This window comes from Aegilops tauschii, chromosome 2, assembly GCF_002575655.3.
Source record: "Aegilops tauschii subsp. strangulata cultivar AL8/78 chromosome 2, Aet v6.0, whole genome shotgun sequence".
In the NCBI taxonomy this organism is placed as follows: Eukaryota; Viridiplantae; Streptophyta; class Magnoliopsida; order Poales; family Poaceae; genus Aegilops; species Aegilops tauschii.
In genome coordinates this window covers 479,530,440-479,549,260 of record NC_053036.3, presented here as the reverse complement: position 1 = coordinate 479,549,260, position 18,821 = coordinate 479,530,440, and the positions used below count along the sequence as shown (strand labels likewise).

At 43.4% G+C, this 18,821-nt stretch overlaps 1 long non-coding RNA gene across 2 annotated transcripts; it reads left to right on the top strand.

The window, feature by feature from the left end:
* The first annotated feature begins 214 nt into the window (after window positions 1-214).
* On the top strand, window positions 215-4,279 carry LOC109764346 (uncharacterized). Of its 2 annotated transcripts, none has more exons than XR_012203110.1 (5): window positions 215-520; window positions 612-1,858; window positions 1,938-3,575; window positions 3,680-3,811; window positions 3,988-4,279. It is a non-coding gene; the product is annotated as an uncharacterized lncRNA (long non-coding RNA). The 2 variants fall into 2 exon arrangements; XR_012203111.1 differs by having other exon boundaries at window positions 232-520; window positions 612-768.
* The last annotated feature ends 14,542 nt before the right edge of the window (window positions 4,280-18,821 follow it).

Sequence of the window (18,821 nt, the reverse complement as noted above, 5' to 3'; positions counted from 1 at the left end):
CCCCCTCCGCACAGCCCCTCCCTGCTTCCTCCTCATCACCGTATGGCCGTGTATGAGCAGTCTGTCCGTCCCTTTGTGGCTGACGCCAGCACGGGAACCGCGCGACGTGCGAGAGACAGCGCCCCGCGCGCGAGGTCTTTCGAGCGTCCAATCCCTGTGGGACTCACGGACTATACTCATTCGTCGCCACCACACCGAACCCTATTCCCTTCCCACCAAACCCCGCAGCTGCCCTCCTTCGGTCCTCCATCCTCTCGAGCCCCCCTCCGCACAGCCCCTCCCTGCTTCCTCCTCGTCACCGTAGCCGCCGCATTCCTACCTTTCCTCCTTCTCGTCACCACAGCCGCTGGTCCCCTCGCTCCTCCTCCATCATCCCTTCCACTACCGCACGAACCTTCCGGGTCGGGGCGAGGCAGAAGGCCGTGGCGAATCTGGCGCCTGCAGGCAGAAGCAGCAGGAGTGGGTGGAGCAGCGGATGCAAACGGGGTCATCGACGGAGCTGCAGGAGCAAGGAGCTCGAGTTGGCTCATGGCTTGCCTTTGCATACTCTTTCTCCCCCTTCCCTCACTCACGCCTCCCCTTTTTCTCATGGGTGAGGGCTTCGGCTGCAGGTGCGCCACGAGGAGTGGAAGGCCGAATCCATGTGATGACCAGAGCAGCAGGAGCAAGGAGCCTCCTCTCTCGCTCTCTCTCAGTGGTTGAGGACTTCCTCAAGAAGAAAGATGAAGGCCAAATAGAAGAAGAATTTGGCTCAAAGGTCTTGCGGAGGTGCCTCTGACCGTCTCTACTTTCCTATTAATTTCTCCACCATGCACATTGGAATTAGATAATATATGTTTTTTTAAACATGGCGCGTACAGATCTGAGGTTTTCTATTTGTAGGTAGTGATTCTATATATTATGATGTAGTCTGATATTTTAAGATATTCACAAAAGGAGTGTTTAATATGTACACATTTATATAACTATGTAGTCAGGCATATTTCATCTCTTTTCTTGATCGAATGAAGCACTGGTCTTGATAACTTCATCAGCTCCGTACATTTGTTCGTGTAACTTCGGCTAGGCAATGAAAACTTAATGTGGCTGGAGTTCTACGCGCATTAAATCTGATTATCCTTATATTTCAAATCCAATGTCTTGGCCTTTAGAGGCTATTTTGGCCTCACAGGGTGAAGGCATGTTTGTGCAGGCAATGAAAATAGGGTACTCATTTTTATCTTGTAGAATGTGGTTCAGGAAAAGATATATGTGCCTTATGTGCCTTATAGAAGATACATTATATTAGCATGTTATGATAAGATATGTTTATATGTATAATGTGGATCCTTGATAAGTAGACTAGCCTGATCTCATGGCAATAACCATGCTCTCTGTTAATATGGTCTCTTCTAAAGTATATTTAACAAAGCTTTCAGTTTGTGTTTATACCACATTCTCTTACAAATTTACATTACAGTATGTCCTAGAAAAGGCACCAGATCACTTTATGCCTTGCATACATGTTTTGGTAGAAACAATGCATCGAAGTCTTCTACAAACTTTTTGGATTTGACAGCCGTACCGTATCAGGTCAATAGTAGTGGTGAAACCGTATCAGGTCAATAGTAGCGGTGAAAAATCAACGGGGTATGGTGGCGGCTAGGGGGCAGAGTCGCCCATGAGTCGCCGGAGTCAAACGATAGACAAAGCAAATAGGGTCGGTGATAATAGCATGTTTTCTGGGCAACACATTTTTTTTCTTCTACTTGTTGTTTATTAGTAGGCAGCAAATGGCTTTTAAAAGAAAAAGGTGGTGGACAGGTGGCGTTCATGGCCACCTTGCAATCCTACATTCAGGACTTCGTGTTTAAATTTGGTAGTTCTGCACTATCATTTTCATTTCTTCTGTAAGTTTTTTACCTTGTGTACTAATGCACGTTTTGTGCTTTTTTCAGAGTGCATAATGTCCCCTCAGGTTCGAATTGCTCTGAAGTTATCAGGGCATTTCCTTGTAGGGCTTGTTCGCATTTATTCATGGAAGGTGAACTACCTGTTTCAAGATTGTAACCCACCTAAAAATCCCTTCTGCCTTCCTGTTTTTGTTTGTGTATGTCGCTCTGTAAAGATTGGTTAGCCTGACCATGAAAGGGTGCTTCAGATTAGAAAAGCATGGTTTTTCTTTGTGTAATTTTCAGGACAAAGGAGGCTGTGGAGGAACTCATAAATGACGTGCTAAATTATTAATTAGCCGTATTCTTGATTTTTCGTTTTTTAAAGATAATTGAGCAACAAGTCATGTAGAGTTACTACCGTATAGTATATTTCTAACTGCATGATCGAAACTGTACATTCTGAAAGTATATTGGACTCTTGCCCTTGGGAAATTAGGCTGTTATATCATTACTTTGTAAATAAATCACATGTTAACTTGCTGGTTCAGTTTAAAGCTGCAGGCAGAGGCTTGCGGTAGGGAAAAATAATAATTGTGCCAGTTGAAAACCAAAGCGTTTATTTGTGACTGTATAATCTGGACTGTGGTTTTATGAAAGTATGTTAGGCTCCTGCTCTTAGGAGATTAAGAGTTGTTGTGGTTTGCTTGGTCCAGTGCCCCGAAGGGAGCTCACGTGCTAAAAAAACCAATGTTTTTTTTATGGTTAGTTCACGTGCTAAAAAAACCAATCTCTGCGAAAATAGCATGCTCATTTTAGTTATATTGATTAATAGCATCTCTATGTTATTAGATACTCCCTCCGTTCTTTTTCAACTGCTTAGATCATATTTGATTCCAATGCTTGCTTTCATATCATTGGTTTGTCCAAAGTTTATGTTCAGAGATTATGCTTCAAAGATATGTTCAGATATCCTACAAAAAAAAGTAAGATGATCGCCCAATTCTAGCTTCATCTGCTTTACCTATTTTTTTTATTTTTTTATTTAGATCACCTGAGTTCTAGGCAGTGAGTACTAGAAAGCATTATCACATTTCAGTGCATTTTCATACTTTGTGAAGCATTTCAGTTTTATGGATATGGGCATTCAATTGAGAACTGGGAACAATTTTGTTTGACTTTTCAGATGATAATTTTTATCGGTTATAGTTACAATTACTAGAAGTAGCAAAGGCATGGGTTAATTTAGAGCTTGAGTTGGCAGCTATGCTTTTTTGCATTCCAGATTATGCAAAGAGATTGCCATGTTTTTTTTTTATTTCGGTTTAGTTCATTCCCTTATATATCCAGTTGTTTTCTGCAGAATTTTTTTTAAATGTTCATGTTGTAATGGATGGATATGTTGATGGCATCGTCATGTCATGTAAATTACATGCAGAACAAATCTATATTTTTGTTGGGACTAAAAGTGAAAACTATATTTGGGACCCAAACTTTTCAAATAGCTCTGAATATGAATTGGGACCTTGCGCTGTTTGGGGTGGAGCTGTTGGGAGTGAGAGGCGGATAACAATAGGGCGAAGAAGCATGCCATCGAGGAGTGCAAGCAGCAGTGCTCCTTCGCAATGGGGTGTGGCTATAGGGGAGGGGAGGCGGCCAACGACGGGGAGAAGGAGCAGGTCGTCGAGGAGTGCAAGCAGCAGGGTAAGATGTGTATTTTTTCAGACGATCTTGACTGTTTTGCAACATGTATTGCATTTCCAGGGATAATCATTTTTCTTATTTATTATTTCCCATGTTCGCTGAAGATTAATTTAGGCCCATACAGTTTCCGTGGACTGGAAGTCTGAAACTGAAGATAGGGCATATTGTTTTGGTTCTGAGTGGTTGGAGATATTGCGGATTGATGTCCCTAGAGCAGTCGGACCCTTCCAAGATAGGTGAGTCTGATTTCTTCTGCAACTCTTCCACCACAGTACATGAAAATGAATATGTTCTACCTATCAGCACCATTTCTTGAGGAGAATTGTTGCTTCCCCTTTATTTTGTCACACTTTGGTTTCTTTGAGTTCAGAATAGATTCACCTTTATTCTGATTTTCTTTATATATTCCCAGGTGCTAAAATCCTAGGTGTCAAGGGCATTGTGGTGGCGCGATCCATGTCTACTGCAATCGCTCGGCATGGCGTCCATGGCCCCTTTTGCTGCATTTTTTGTTTTTCGGCAAATATGTTCTTGCTTGACCCCTGGTGAATATGTTCATGATTCATAATCATTGTATCTGATTCATAAGAAATAGTGAGATGCTTTGTTATGAGTTACGATATAGGCTTTGTAAAATTTGCATGCAATTTGTTGATGGTTAGGCTTCGAGCTCCATTTCAATAATTAGAGCTTTTTTCTGATCCTCTCGAATTTTCTCATCTATTACAATGAATTACTGCAGATCCAATTTACATCTACAGTCCAAGGAGGCAAAGTTCTTGTGGCTTAATATCATTTAGAACCTGTCTTTCATTAATATGGTCATTCCTTTGTCTTAATCTTGCTATGGTTAACTCCCTGGCTGCAACATTGTTGAGAGTGGATGCAAGATTTGTTGTGTTTCCCAATACATCATTCTATACAATTCTTAGAATCAACGCTGATGCCTATACGACAGGCTATACACCTTTGTAATGTAATCTTGTGCATGTCAATGGCACCGGCAGTGGTTTAAAACATAAGCTGGTGCGTCTTGTGCTTGCTTGTTGCTTTTTTTTCAACTAGGCATGGTCTCTAATACTCCCTCCGTTCCCAAATACAAGTCTTTTTAGAGATTCCAACAAGTGACTACATACGCAGCAAAATGAGCGAATCTACACTCTAAAATATGTTTACATACATCCGTATGTTGTAGTCCATTTCAAATGTCTAAAAAGACTTATATTTAGGAACGGATGGAGTAGATTAGATATCCATTAAAACTTGTATATGTGGTCTGCTTCCTTTTGCCTCCATCAACATACGTGTGCTGTTCTTATTATCTTTACATGCTTATTTGGAGGAAGGCCCCATCGTCTAATACAAACATACATGCTGCCCGAGATTCAGATTTTAATGTAAGATTATAAAGAAGAAGAGATATCATATCGTATTGAGTTAATAGCATACCATTCTTTTTGTTACTGCATGATCTGAATGGTGGCTTTATGAAATATACATGCCGACCAAAAGTTATGTATGAACAAAAACTGATGCATATACTCCCTCCGTCCGGTGAAGAGTATACATCTAATTTTTTTAGGACAAATTATGGAGTTGACTAAAAAATGCATTGAAAAGGTGCAAGTCACTGTCTCTCTTCTCTTTAATTACCCACCCTTCAATGAGCTAAGTGTATGTAGAAATTAAGAAGACCATGTGTAGATTGCTATTGGTCTTGATTACCATGTGATGGGAGAGAAATATTTTTTCCTACTTTAAAGTGCATTGGAAATATGAAGTACACTCTTTTGTGGACAAATTTTGAACCTAGATGTACACTCTTCACCGGACGAAGGGAGTATGTAACAATATAATTGGGTTCATCAGAACTAATTAATGTTTGTTTTTATGAGAAATAAACATTTGCACTTGTTCTTCAGTTAGTTAGGTTGTTAGATTGCTGCTTCTCTTCATGTTGGTTTATGATCTTTTGGGTGCAGAATGTTAACAAATTGCTGCATCATCATGGCTAAGGTGTCAATACCCCTAAGTAAGCCACCTATTAACTTTAAGAGTAGCATAGTGAGTGCCTGCTTTACATTTCATAACACAGATGAGCAATAGAGCATCATTTTTCAGTACCACCATACTGACCCCACCTAGGCGTGTAACAAACAACATGGTACTCAGTCTGGGCAGAGTTGCAAAAAATGATAATCATATTTAAAGGCAACATTACATGGTCGTCTCATACTTTTCATACCTGAGTTTGACAACAGAAAATGGCTGACAAGATACATCACATGCACTCACAGTCACAGATTCATATTCTACTCCGGATGGGCCACACACAGAATTGTTCTTGGACCGGGCAAGGTAGCATATGGGCTTTTCAAATACCTATGTTTGACACAGAGAGGGATTTTTTTCATGCACATGAAAAATAAAAGTTTGGTACAAACACTGCTAAAAAAATTCATCCTTAACTGGTCTACACATCTTATAAAAATATGTTTATTTTCCAAAACTCAGATTTCTCAGCTTGATAACCATATTTTAAACTGAAAAAGTGCTTCCTTAACTGGTCTATGCATGCTATACAAATATGATTTTTCTCAAACTCAGATTTCTCAGCGTGATAAACATATTTTCAATATAGCATGATTTAACACATGGGCTTTCTACTACCAATATCGAATATGTCCTTGCAAAATGAAACTATTTTCATCGACAACATGGCTTTAGAGGGTCTCTGCGCCATTTGGCGCAATGGGTCAACTAGTACACTAATAATAGCCATCCGATCTATGCATTTGACGCCTATAGCGTGTTTTAATCCGCAAACAAAACTTACGCATGCATACAACTTACACTCCGGTAGTCAGTCCAGTACTCCACCAAAAGAAACTGACGCATGCGTGCAAATTTTGTTTTGTTTTGCTTCAATTTTGGACTTATACAGAAAGACATACATTTAAAAAAAATGATAAACACAATATCTTGCTACATGAACAACCATAAAAGCACTAGATAGGTTGGTTAGTTCAACACAATTTTTATTTAATACTTCCTGCGGTCCTTTTTAGTCCGCATAAAAGATTTATCTGAAGTCAAACCTCGTAAAGTTTGACCAATTGTTTAGAGAAAAAATACTAACATTCACAATATGAAAATATACAACCTCCTCCAGCCCATCGCGTCCCTCCCGCGAGCGACAGGAGGGAAAACCTAGCTGCCAGCGGGGATCCATCGTCCTCTCGCGTGGTGGACATGGCGCGGGGCGGGGTTGCTGGGCCAGAGTGCGGCGCTGCCTTGCCTGGCGTGGCTGTGGAGGCTGCTCCTCGTGGCGGCGGCGGCATGTCTCCCGACCTGGCGCGGCCTTCTGATGATGCGGGTTGTTGTGTATGACGAGACGGACATACCCTGCACCTACTCAACATCGTCAAAAGGTGGATGCCTCATCATCAACGGATGGCAGGAGATCTGTGACATCTGCGACTTCACCAAGGTTGGAGACAAGATAATCGGCGCCATCCACGTAGGACATGCAGGCCCCATTCTCTTTGTGCATACCATTGCTAAGACGACTACCGACGAGTAGGTGTCTTAAGAGTCCAACATGCATGCATGTCTATTTACATCAATTATGATTGCACTTGTGTTGAGTACTTTTTATGGTTGTACCATTATGCGGATTTTTCTAGAATTGCTAGCTAGGTACTATGTGATGCTAGTTATGTGTGTTGAAGATTTCATATGTTTAGTTTATGATCCGATAATAATTGCTACATTTGATTTTGATGGTCTAAATGATGCCATGCCGGAAAATTTGTGTGGTAGAACATCCTGCCAAACAAAATAAATGCATTATATATTTTTTTGGGCATTTTACACCAGTAGTGCATGGCGAAGGGCGAACGCTACTACATCGACGCGTAACTAGCCGCGTTCACGCACACCGCACGCTGCAGGCCGAGATGGTACTAGCGGCGTCCTGCCCCGACCGTTGCTGGAGAGCTACTGCTTAGCAGCATTTGGCCACTCACACAGCAGGAGAGAGTGAGAGAGAAGTGAAAAACGTTTCCCCTTTCGGGTTTCTCTTATCCTCTGGCGACCTCGTCGGAGTCCACCAAATCCTCCCGTTTGACCGGTGGCGTTCGCTGGGGACGGGAGTCCACCAAATCTAAGGAATCAAAGATGATGCGTGAATGGCAGAACCATCCCTTCTGGGTGGCAGCGGAGAGGAGGTCTGCAGGAAGGAGGAAGTAGTGGGCGATTTAGGGAAGACAACGGATGAGGAGAAGACACCGGCGGGTGAGGCAGGAGGAGGGAGCAGCGCTAGCGGGGGTCGAGAAGAAGATGAGAGAGAGGACTATACTTGGGGCCCCATGCCAAATCTTGAGGACAGATTCGAAGGCCTAAATCTCTGTGGGGAAGAAGAAACCGATCTAGATTTTTCTGCAGAACTAGAGGACCTAATCAGGGAGGTCAGATGGCTGGCAATCTTCAAGGTTCATACCACACGTCAGTTCAGTCACTCGGTGCTATTTAATTCGATGCGTAATGCTTGGTCACCGGCCCAACAGGTTACTTTCAAGCCGAAGGGGGCGAATTTATTCATAGTGCAGTTCAGCTATTTGGGGGATTAGAGAAGGGTGATGGACAGCGGCCCGTGGCTATTTCGCAAAGCGGCTGTCGTGATCCAAGAATATGACGGCTTCAGTAATGTTAGTGACTATAAACTGGACGAAATTCCAGTTTGGGCAAGAATTCAGGGGGTTCTAGAAGGCTTGATGAAGAAGAAAGAATTGGCGGAGAAGGTAGTGAGAAAGGTTGGGGAACCACTCATAACAGTGGTAGTTAACGAGAGGTTCATCAACACCTCTAAGTTTTTGAGAGCAAGAGTGTTTCTGGATGTTCGAATCCCTTTAGTAAGGTTCGTACCTATAACTCTAAAGGAGAGGAAGAAGTACCCGGTGTTCTACGAGAAGTTGCCGGATTTTTGTTACTGTGGACGGATGGGTCATGTTGTGGAGGAATGTGGAGATGGGTCCATGACCCAGCTAAGTGCGAGTGGGGAGAATGGCTCCTTTGGAGCTTTGTTGGACCCGCCGGGGGACAGACCCATGGCAGGGGAGGAGGGAGAAGCGGTGTAGACAGGGGTGGGTGTTTTGGTGGAGGAGGAAGAGGAAGTTGGGGGAGAGGTGCTGGAGAGAGAGGCAAGGATGATTTCGATCGGGACGAGCATGAAATGAATGAAGATTACTCTTCCCAAGATGCAAGATCGTGCAATGAACTAGTTTCAAGGATAGCCAGGAAGAGGCTAGTGAACAATGATGGTACGATGAATGGACATTCGACTATGCCAGTTCTTCCCGGTACAGTCGCGGGCAAGGTTTTGCAGATTGAGGGTGTAGTACCAACAAGTCAAATTAATGTCTTGTCAACTCCGGGCAAGGTTCCTGTTGTGAAACGAAGGCGACATGGAGAGGGAGAAGTGGCGATAGTTGATGATATGATGAATGAGGCGGCCTCCCTTGCGGAGGGCCGCCCGACCCAATGAGGACCTTCTGCTGGAACTGTCGCGGGATTGGCGAGGGAGATCCGGGAGCTCATCAGGGAGTGTGTGCCGTCGGTGGTTTGCATTGTGGAGACACAACTGTCAAAACAACGAGTGGAGGGTCTGACAGCAACGTTAGGCTTTAAGGGAGGATTCGCAGTGGCTAGCTCTGGAAGGAGCGGAGGTTTGGCAGTATTCTGGAAGGACGGGTTAAATCTCAGAGTGAAAAATTTCTCACGATATCACATTGATGCGTGGGTCGCTGAGCCGGGGAAGGAGGATTGGAGGCTGACTTGTTTTTATGGGGAGGCTAATAGAAGCCTGCGACAAAATACATGGGACACGATGGCAAGACTCCGTGGAGAATCTACACTTCCATGGGTTTGCATCGGAGACTTTAACGAGGTTTTGAGAAGACAAGAACAGATGGGTCCCAATGAGAGAGACGTTGCTCAGATGGCTGGTTTCCGTGAAGCGGTTGATCTTTGTGGCTTGAGTGATCTAGGGTACATTGGCCTAGACTGGACATTCGAGAAAAAGATAAATAATGATCAATATTGCAGGGTGAGATTAGACAGGGATCTCGCTTCAGCGGAATGGTGTTCTATGTTCCCTTTTGCGACAGTCAGACATCTATTTTCAACTAAGTCTGACCACAGCCCCATAGTCTTAATGAATGAGGTCGATAGTGCTAACCGGAAGATTGGTCTTGGGAAGATCTTCCGCTATGAAAAGATGTGGGAGCAGCATGAAAGCTTTTTCCCTATGTTTGAAAGGGTATGGAAGGCTGATGGCCACTGTGTCGGAGTTCAAGACATGCATGAAAAATTAATTAAGCTAGTCATGTCTCTTAAAGAGTGGGGGTCACGTGAGTTTGGGTGTGTGAGGAGGGAGTTGAGGTAGCTCAAGGCTCATTTGCAAGTGTTGAGGGAAGTTGTAGGCCGTGTTGGCCCATCATATGAAGAGAGAAAAATGGAAAGCCGTATAGTTGAACTCAATTACAGAGAATAAATAATGTGGCGTCAGGGCTCCCGGATCCAGTGGTTAGCAGAGGGTGATGGCAATACAAAGTTTTTTTTATCAAAAAGCAACAACCAAAAGGAGGCGGAATCATATTTCACAGCTCACACGACCTGATGGTTCAATCTGTACGGATGGGGATGAATAGGCTCAATGGCTACCGGGTTCTAGAAGAATCTCTATAATTCTGAACCGATGGTGGGCATGGAGGAGGTGTTGTCTCATATACCGTGTAAGGTCAATCATGAGATGAACAGGATGTTGATGGACACATATACAGAGAAGGAAGTTAAGGAGGCTCTGTTCAAGATGTTCCCCACCAAGTCGCCCGGTCCAGATGGGTTCCCTGCGCATTTCTTTCAGAAGAACTGGGATGTCTGTGGTGATGAAGTCACTAGGGTAGTACTGCGTGTTCTGAATGGGGAAGACTCTCCGGAGGTCATTAATAGGACGTTCATTGTTTTGATTCCTAAGGTACGGAATCCGACCTCTCTTTCACAGTTTCGACCAATAAGTTTGTGCAACGTAATCTTTAAGATTATTTCTAAAGTGCATGCTAACCGGTTGAAACGAGTTTTGCCGGAGATTATTTCACATGAGCAATCCGCATTTGTACCTGGTAGACTGATTACGGATAACATCATTGCTGCTTATGAGTGCCTTCACTTTATGAAACAGCCGAGAAGCAAAAATAATTCTCACTGTGCATTGAAGTTGGATATGATGAAGGCCTATGATCGCGTTGAATGGAACTATTTAGAGGTTGTTTTGATCAAGCTCGGATTTAACTCACAATGGGTGAATAAAATTATGGCTTGTGTGTCAACGGTATCTTTCTCTGTTTTGGTAAATGGTGTGAAGATGGACGATTTCAAACCATCAAGGGGCTTTAGATAGGGAGACCCTATATCTCCATACCTGTTTCTGTTAGCTGCGGAAGGTCTATCATGTTTACTGAAAGCTAGTAGTCAAAATATGAATGCTCGAGGTGTTGTGGTAGCCCCTACTGCTCCTCCCGTTAATCATCTTTTATTTGTTGATGATTGCTTATTAATGTTCAAGGCAAACAAGGAGGGGGAAAAAATTATCAGAAATGTTGTCCGCACTTATTGTGGTGCTTCTGGTCAGAGGGTTAACCTTCAAAATCAAGTATCTTTTTTGGGAAGGGTTGCCCTAATAGTATGAGAACTGTGATAAAAAATCTTCTGGATGTCCCAAATGAATCGCTGGCTGAACGGTACCTGGGGTTGCCGTCTGATGTTGGGAAGTCAAAAAAGGTGCTTTCAAATATTTAAAAGACAGAGTTTGGGCCACAGTGCAAGGTTGGATTGAGAAGTGCACGGTGTCCGCAGGGAGAGAAGTTTTGATAAAATCAGTGGCTCAAGCTATACCCACTTTCTCAATGTCTTGTTTTCTGCTACCCCGTGGTTTATGCCAACATATAGATATAGTGTTGAGGAAGTTTTTTTGGGGCAGTAGGAATGGAGAAAGAAAGGTTGCATGGGTATCCAGGGAGACTTTAACAATGCCCAAGTACTTGGGTGGTTTGGGTTTTCGGGATACATAGGTCTTTAATTTGGCAATGTTGGCAAAACAGTCATGGAGGTTGTTGCAAGACTCAGAATCGCTTAGTGCTAGAATTTTAAAGGCAGTGTACTACCCTCAGTCAGATTTGCTTGAGGCGGAGCTTGGAAGCCATCCTTCTCAGGTATGGAGACAAATTTTTGAAGGCACAATTGTCTTGAAGCAGGGCCTAATCCGGAGAATTGGAAACGGACAGAGCACACACATTTGGAATCAGAACTGGATCCTGAGGGATCATATGCTTCGAGCGCTGCACCCACGGTCTCAAAAGCCACCAGTGTTGGTATCCGATTTGATGGATCATTCTATTAGAAGCTGGGACAAAATTGCTTTGAGGGAACATCTACAGGAAATTGATGTGCATAAAATTTTACAAATCCCTTTGAGTTCCTATAACAGACCTAACACATGGGCATGGCACTACGAGCGGTCTGGAAATTTTTCTATACGTTCAGTGTATATATTGCTAATAGAGACTAAGAGGACCAGAGAAGCTTGGCTCTATGAGGCTCCTGGAAACTCTAATACCGAGGGTGACAAGAAGCACTGGAAGAATCTCTGGAGTTTGAAAGTTCCAGCTAACTTGAGCAATTTCACCTGGCACCTTGCGAGAAACTCGGTGCCAACGGAAGAGGTTAGAGCTCATCGGAATATGACTGAGTCGAGTGTATGCCCAATATGTAACTTAGCAGAGGACACCTGGAAACATGCTTTGGTTCAATGCTCTATGGCAAAGTGTGTGTGGTCCTTGGTGGATGAAGAGCTGGTGGAACACATGATTGCATGCAACCACAAATGCTAAGCTATGGTTAATTGAACTTCAGGATTCCATGGGACAAGACACGTTTGTGAAGCTGCTAGTTACTCTCTAGTCCATATGGTGGGTGAAGGAAATATGCCCTAGAGGCAATAATAAAGTTATTATTTATTTCCTTATATCATGATAACTGTTTATTATTCATGCTAGAATTGTATTAACCGGAAACATGATACATGTGTGAATACATAGACAAACAGAGTGTCACTAGTATGCCTCTACTTGACTAGCTCGTTGATCAAAGATGGTTATGTTTCCTAACTATAGACATGAGTTGTCATTTGATAAACGGGATCACATCATTAGGAGAATGATGTGATTGACTTGACCCATTCCGTTAGCTTAGCACTTGATCGTTTAGTATGTTGCTATTGCTTTCTTCATGACTTATACATGTTCCTATGACTATGAGATTATGCAACTCCCGTTTATCGGAGGAACACTTTGTGTGCTACCAAACGGCACAACATAACTGGGTGATTATAAAGGTGCTCTACAGGTGTCTTCGAAGGTACTTGTTGAGTTGGCATGTATCGAGATTAGGATTTGTCACTCCGATTGTCGGAGAGGTATCTCTGGGCCCACTCGGTAATGCACATCACTGCAAGCATTGTAACTAATGAGTTAGTTGCGGGATGATGTATTACGTAACGAGTAAAGAGATTTGCCGGTAACAAGATTGAACTAGGTATTGAGATACCGACGATCGAATCTCGGGCAAGTAACATACCGATGACAAAGGGAACAACGTATGTTGTTATGCGGTTTGACCGATAAAGATCTTCGTAGAATATGTGGGAGCCAATATGAGCATCCAGGTTCCGCTATTGGTTATTGACCGGAGACATGTCTCGGTCATGTCTACATAGTTCTCGAACCCGTAGGGTCCGCACGCTTAAAGTTCGGTGACGATCGGTATTATGAGTTTTTGTGTTTTGATGTAACGAAGGTAGTTCGGAGTCCCGGATATGATCACGGACATGACGAGGAGTCTCGAAATGGTCGAGACGTAAAGATCGATATATTGGACGACTATATTCGGACACCGGAAGTGTTCCGGGTGGTTTCGGAGAAAACCGGAGTGCCGGAGGGTTACCGGAACCCGCCGGGAGAAATAGTAGGCCTTATGGGCCTTAGTGGAGAGAGAGAGGGCTGGCCTAGGGCAGGCCACGCGCCCCTCCCCCTCTGGTCTGAATTGGACTAGGAGAGGGGGGGGGGGCGGCGCCCCCCTTTCCTTCCCCCTCTCCCCTTCCTTCCCCCTCCTAGTAGGAGTAGGACAGAGGGGAGTCCTACTCCTACTAGGAGGAGGACTCCTCCTCCTGGCGCACCTACAGGGGCCGGCCGGCCTCCCCCCTTGCTCCTTTATATACGGGGGCAGGGGGCACCTCTAGACACACAAGTTGATCTGTTGATCTCTCCTAGCCGTGTGCGGTGCCCCCCTCCACCATAATCCACCTCGATCATATCATAGCGGTGCTTAGGCGAAGCCCTGCGTCGGTAGCACATCATCACCGTCATCACGCCGTCGTGCTGACGAAACTCTCCGGCGAAGCTTTGCTGATCGGAGCTCGTGGGACGTCATCTAGTTGAACGTGTGCTGAACTCGGAGGTGCCGTGCGTTCGGTACTTGGATCGGTCGGATCGTGAAGATGTACGACTACATCAACCGCGTTGTGCTAACGCTTCCGCTTTCAGTTGACGAGGGTACGTGGACACACTCTCCCCTCTCGTTGCTATGCATCACCATGATCTTGTGTGTGCGTAGGATTTTTTTTGAAATTACTACGTTCCACAACAGTGGCATCCGAGCCTGGTTTTATGCGTAGATGTTATATGCACGAGTGGAACACAAGTGAGTTGTGGGTGATACAAGTCATACTGCTTACCAGCATGTCACACTTTGGTTCGGCGGTATTGTTGGATGAAGCGGCCCGGACCGACATTACGCGTACGCTTACGCGAGACTGGTTTTACCGCCGTGCTTTGCACACAGGTGACTAGCGGGTGTCAGTTTCTCCAACTTTAGTTGAATCGAGTGTGGCTACGCCCGGTCCTTGAGAAGGTTAAAACAACACTAACTTGACAAACTATTGTTGTGGTTTTGATGCGTAGGTAAGAACGGTTCTTGCTCAGCCCATAGCAGCCATGTAAAACTTGCAACAACAAAGTAGAGGACGTCTAACTTGTTTTTGCAGGGCATGTTGTGATGTGATATGGTCAAGACATGATGCTAAATTTTATTGTATGAGATGATCATGTTTTGTAACCGAGTAATCGGCAACTGGCAGGAGCCATATGGTTGTCGCTTTATTGTATGCAATGCAATCGCCCTGTAATTGCTTTACTTTATCACTAAGCGGTAGCGATAGTCGTAGAAGCAATAGTTGGCGAGACGACAACGATGCTACGATGGAGATCAAGGTGTCGCGCCGGTGACGATGGTGATCATGACGGTGCTTCGGAGATGGAGATCACAAGCACAAGATGATGATGGCCATATCATATCACTTATATTGATTGCATGTGATGTTTATCTTTTATGCATCTTATTTTGCTTAGATCGACAGTAGCATTATAAGATGATCTCTAACTAAATTTCAAGATACAGGTGTTCTCCTTGAGTATGCACCGTTGTGAAAGTTCGTCGTGCCCAGACACCACATGATGATCGGGTGTGATAAGCTCTATGTTCACATACAACGGGTGCAAGCCAGTTTTGCACATGCAGAATACTCGGGTTAAACTTGACGAGCCTAGAATATGTAGATATGGCCTCGGAACACTGGAGACCGAAAGGTCGAGCGTGAATCATATAGTAGATATGATCAACATAGTGATGTTCACCATTGAAAACTACTCCATCTCACGTGATGATCGGACATGGTTTAATTGATATGGATCACGTGATCACTTAGATGATTGGAGGGATGTCTATCTAAGTGGGATTTCTTTAATAATTTGATTAACTGAACTTTAATTTATCATGAACTTAGTACCTGATAGTATTTTGCATGTCTATGTTGTTGTAGATAGATGGCCCGTGCTGTTGTTCCGTTGAATTTTAATGCGTTCCTTGAGAAAGCAAAGTTGAAAGATGATGGTAGCAATTACACGGACTGGGTCCGTAACTTGAGGATTATCCTCATTGCTGCACAGAAGAATTACGTCCTGGAAGTACCGCTAGGTGCCAAACCTGCTGCAGGAGCAACACCAGATGTTATGAACGTCTGGTAGAGCAAAGCTGATGACTACTCGATAGTTTAGTGTGCCATGCTTTATGGCTTAGAACCGGGACTTCAACGATGTTTTGAACGTCATGGAGCATATGAGATGTTCCAGGAGTTGAAGTTAATATTTCAAGCAAATGCCCGAATTGAGAATATGAAGTCTCCAATAAGTTCTACAGCTGCAAGATGGAGGAGAATAGTTCTGTCAGTGAGCATATACTCAGAATGTCTGGGTATAACAATCACTTAATTCAACTGGGAGTTAATCTTCCGGATGATAGTGCTATTGACAGAATTCTTCAATCACTACCACCAAGCTACAAGAGCTTCGTGATGAACTATAACATGCAAAGGATGGATAAGACGATTCCCGAGCTCTTCGCAATGCTAAAAGTTGCGGAGGTAGAAATCAAGAAAGAGCATCAAGTGTTGATGGTCAACAAGACCACCAGTTTCAAGAAAAAGGGCAAAGGGAAGAAGAAGGGGAACTTCAAGAAGAATGGCAAACAAGTTGCTGTTCAGGAAAAGAAACCCAAGTCTGGACCCAAGCCTGAAACTGAGTGCTTCTACTGCAAGCAGACTAGTCACTGGAAGCGGAACTGCCCCAAGTATTTAGCGGATAAGAAGGATGGTGATACGTCTCCAACATATCTATAATTTTTGATTGTTCCATGCTATATTATATTCTGTTTTGGATGTTTAATGGGCTTTATTATACACTTTTATATTATTTTTGGGACTAACCTATTAACCGGAGGCCCAGCCCAAATTGCTGTTTTTTTGCCTATTTCAGTGTTTCGCAGAAAAAGAATATCAAACGGAGTCCAAACGGAATGAAACCTTCGGGAACGTGATTTTCGGAACAAACGTGATCTGGAGGACTTGGAGTGGACGTCAAGAAACGAACGAGGAAGCCACGAGGCAGGGGGCGCGCCTACCCCCTGGGCCTGCCCTCCACCCTCGTGGGCCCCTCGTAGCTCCACCGACCTACTTCTTCCTCCTATATATACCTACGTACCCCCAAACCATCAGAAACAGAGCCAACACCCTATTTCCACCGCCGCAACCTTCTGTACCCGTGAGATCCCATCTTGGGGCCTTTTCCGGCGCTCCGCCGGAGGGGCATCGATCACGGAGGGCTTCTACATCAACACCATAGCCTCTCCGATGATGTGTGAGTAGTTTACCTCAGACCTTTGGGTCCATAGTTATTAGCTAGATGGCTTCTTCTCTCTCTTTGGATCTCAATACAAAGTTCTCCTCGATTCTCTTGGAGATCTATTTGATGTAACTCTTCTTTTTGCGGTGTGTTTGTCGAGATCCGATGAATTGTGGGTTTATGATCAAGATTATCTATGAGCAATATTTGAATCTTCTCTGAATTCTTTTATGTATGATTGGTTATCTTTGCAAGTCTCTTCGAATTATCAGTTTGGTTTGGCCTACTAGATTGATCTTTCTTGCAATGGGAGAAGTGCTTAGCTTTGGGTTCAATCTTGCGGTGTCCTTTCCCAATGACAGCAGGGGCAGCAAGGCACGTATTGTATTGTTGCCATTGAGGATAAAAAGATGGGTTTTATATCATATTGCATGATTTTATCCCTCTACATCATGTCATCTTGCTTAAAGCGTTACTCTGTTCTTATGAACTTAATACTCTAGATGCATGCTGGATTGCGGTCGATGTGTGGAGTAATAGTAGTAGATGCAGGCAGGAGTCGGTCTACTTGTCATGGACGTGATGCCTATATACATGATCATACCTAGATATTCTCATAACTATGCTCAATTCTATCAATTGCTCGACAGTAATTCGTTTACCCACCGTAATACTTATGCTATCTTGAGAGAAGCCACTAGTGAAACATATGGCCCCCGGGTCTATTTTCCATCATATTAATCTCCCGTCAACAAGCTATTTCTATTAGCGTTTATTTTGCTTTCTTTACTTTTAGTCTTTATCATAAAAATACCAAAAATATTATCTTATCATCTCTATCAGATCTCACTCTCGTAAGTGACCATGAAGGGATTGACAACCCCTTTATCGCGTTGGTTGCGAGGTTCTTATTTGTTTGTGTAGGTGCGTGGGACTCTAGCGTGGTCTCCTACTGGATTGATACCTTGGTTCTCAAAAACTGAGGGAAATACTTACGCTACTTTACTGCATCACCCCTTCCTCTTCAAGGGAAAACCAACGCAGTGCTCAAGAGGTAGCAAGAAGGATTTCTGGCGCCGTTGCCGAGGAGTCTACGCACAAGTCAAGACATACCAAGTACCCATCACAAACTCTTATCCCTCGCATTACATTATTTGCCTTTTCCCTCTCGTTTTCCTCTCCCCCACTTCACCTTTGCCGTTTTATTCACTTCCTTTTTCGTTTGCCTTTTTCTCGCCAGATCTATTGTTTGCTTGTGTTACCATGTGCCTTTTATATGCTTGCATCTTCGCTTGCTAAAAATCTAATGATATGGATCCTCATCCCCTTGCCAATCTTTTTAAGAGATCCAATTATGATGAACCAATTCCTAGTGATTTGGGTGCACTAGATTATCTTTATAAGGTTTTTCTTGAAATCCATGAATCTGAAAATTGTGATGAAGTGCTTTATGAAGTGATTCACGATAGACCTTTGAATAAAAAGCATGATTGCAATGATGCTATTATAAATTCTATTAATGTCAATTGTGTTAATGATATGCAAAACCCTAAGCTTGGGGATGCTAGTTTTGCTATGTCTACTACTTGTTGCAATGATCATGATTGGGGTGATTCTTCTTATGATCCTGAAAATTTATTTAAGCCCCATGATGAATATGAGATTGATAATAATGTTTGCAATAATATTGAAAGTGGGTTTGGAAGAGTGTCAACTTTAGATCCCACATATTTGGATAATGTTCAATCTTATGAAGTTTTTGATAAAAGTGGGTTTGGAGAGGTCATGACTTTAGTTAATGTTAATCCCACTATTTTGGAAGAGTGTCAACTTTGCATGCATGTGGATCATGTAGAGAAAATTTTATGTGATAGCTATATTGTTGAATTTGAATATG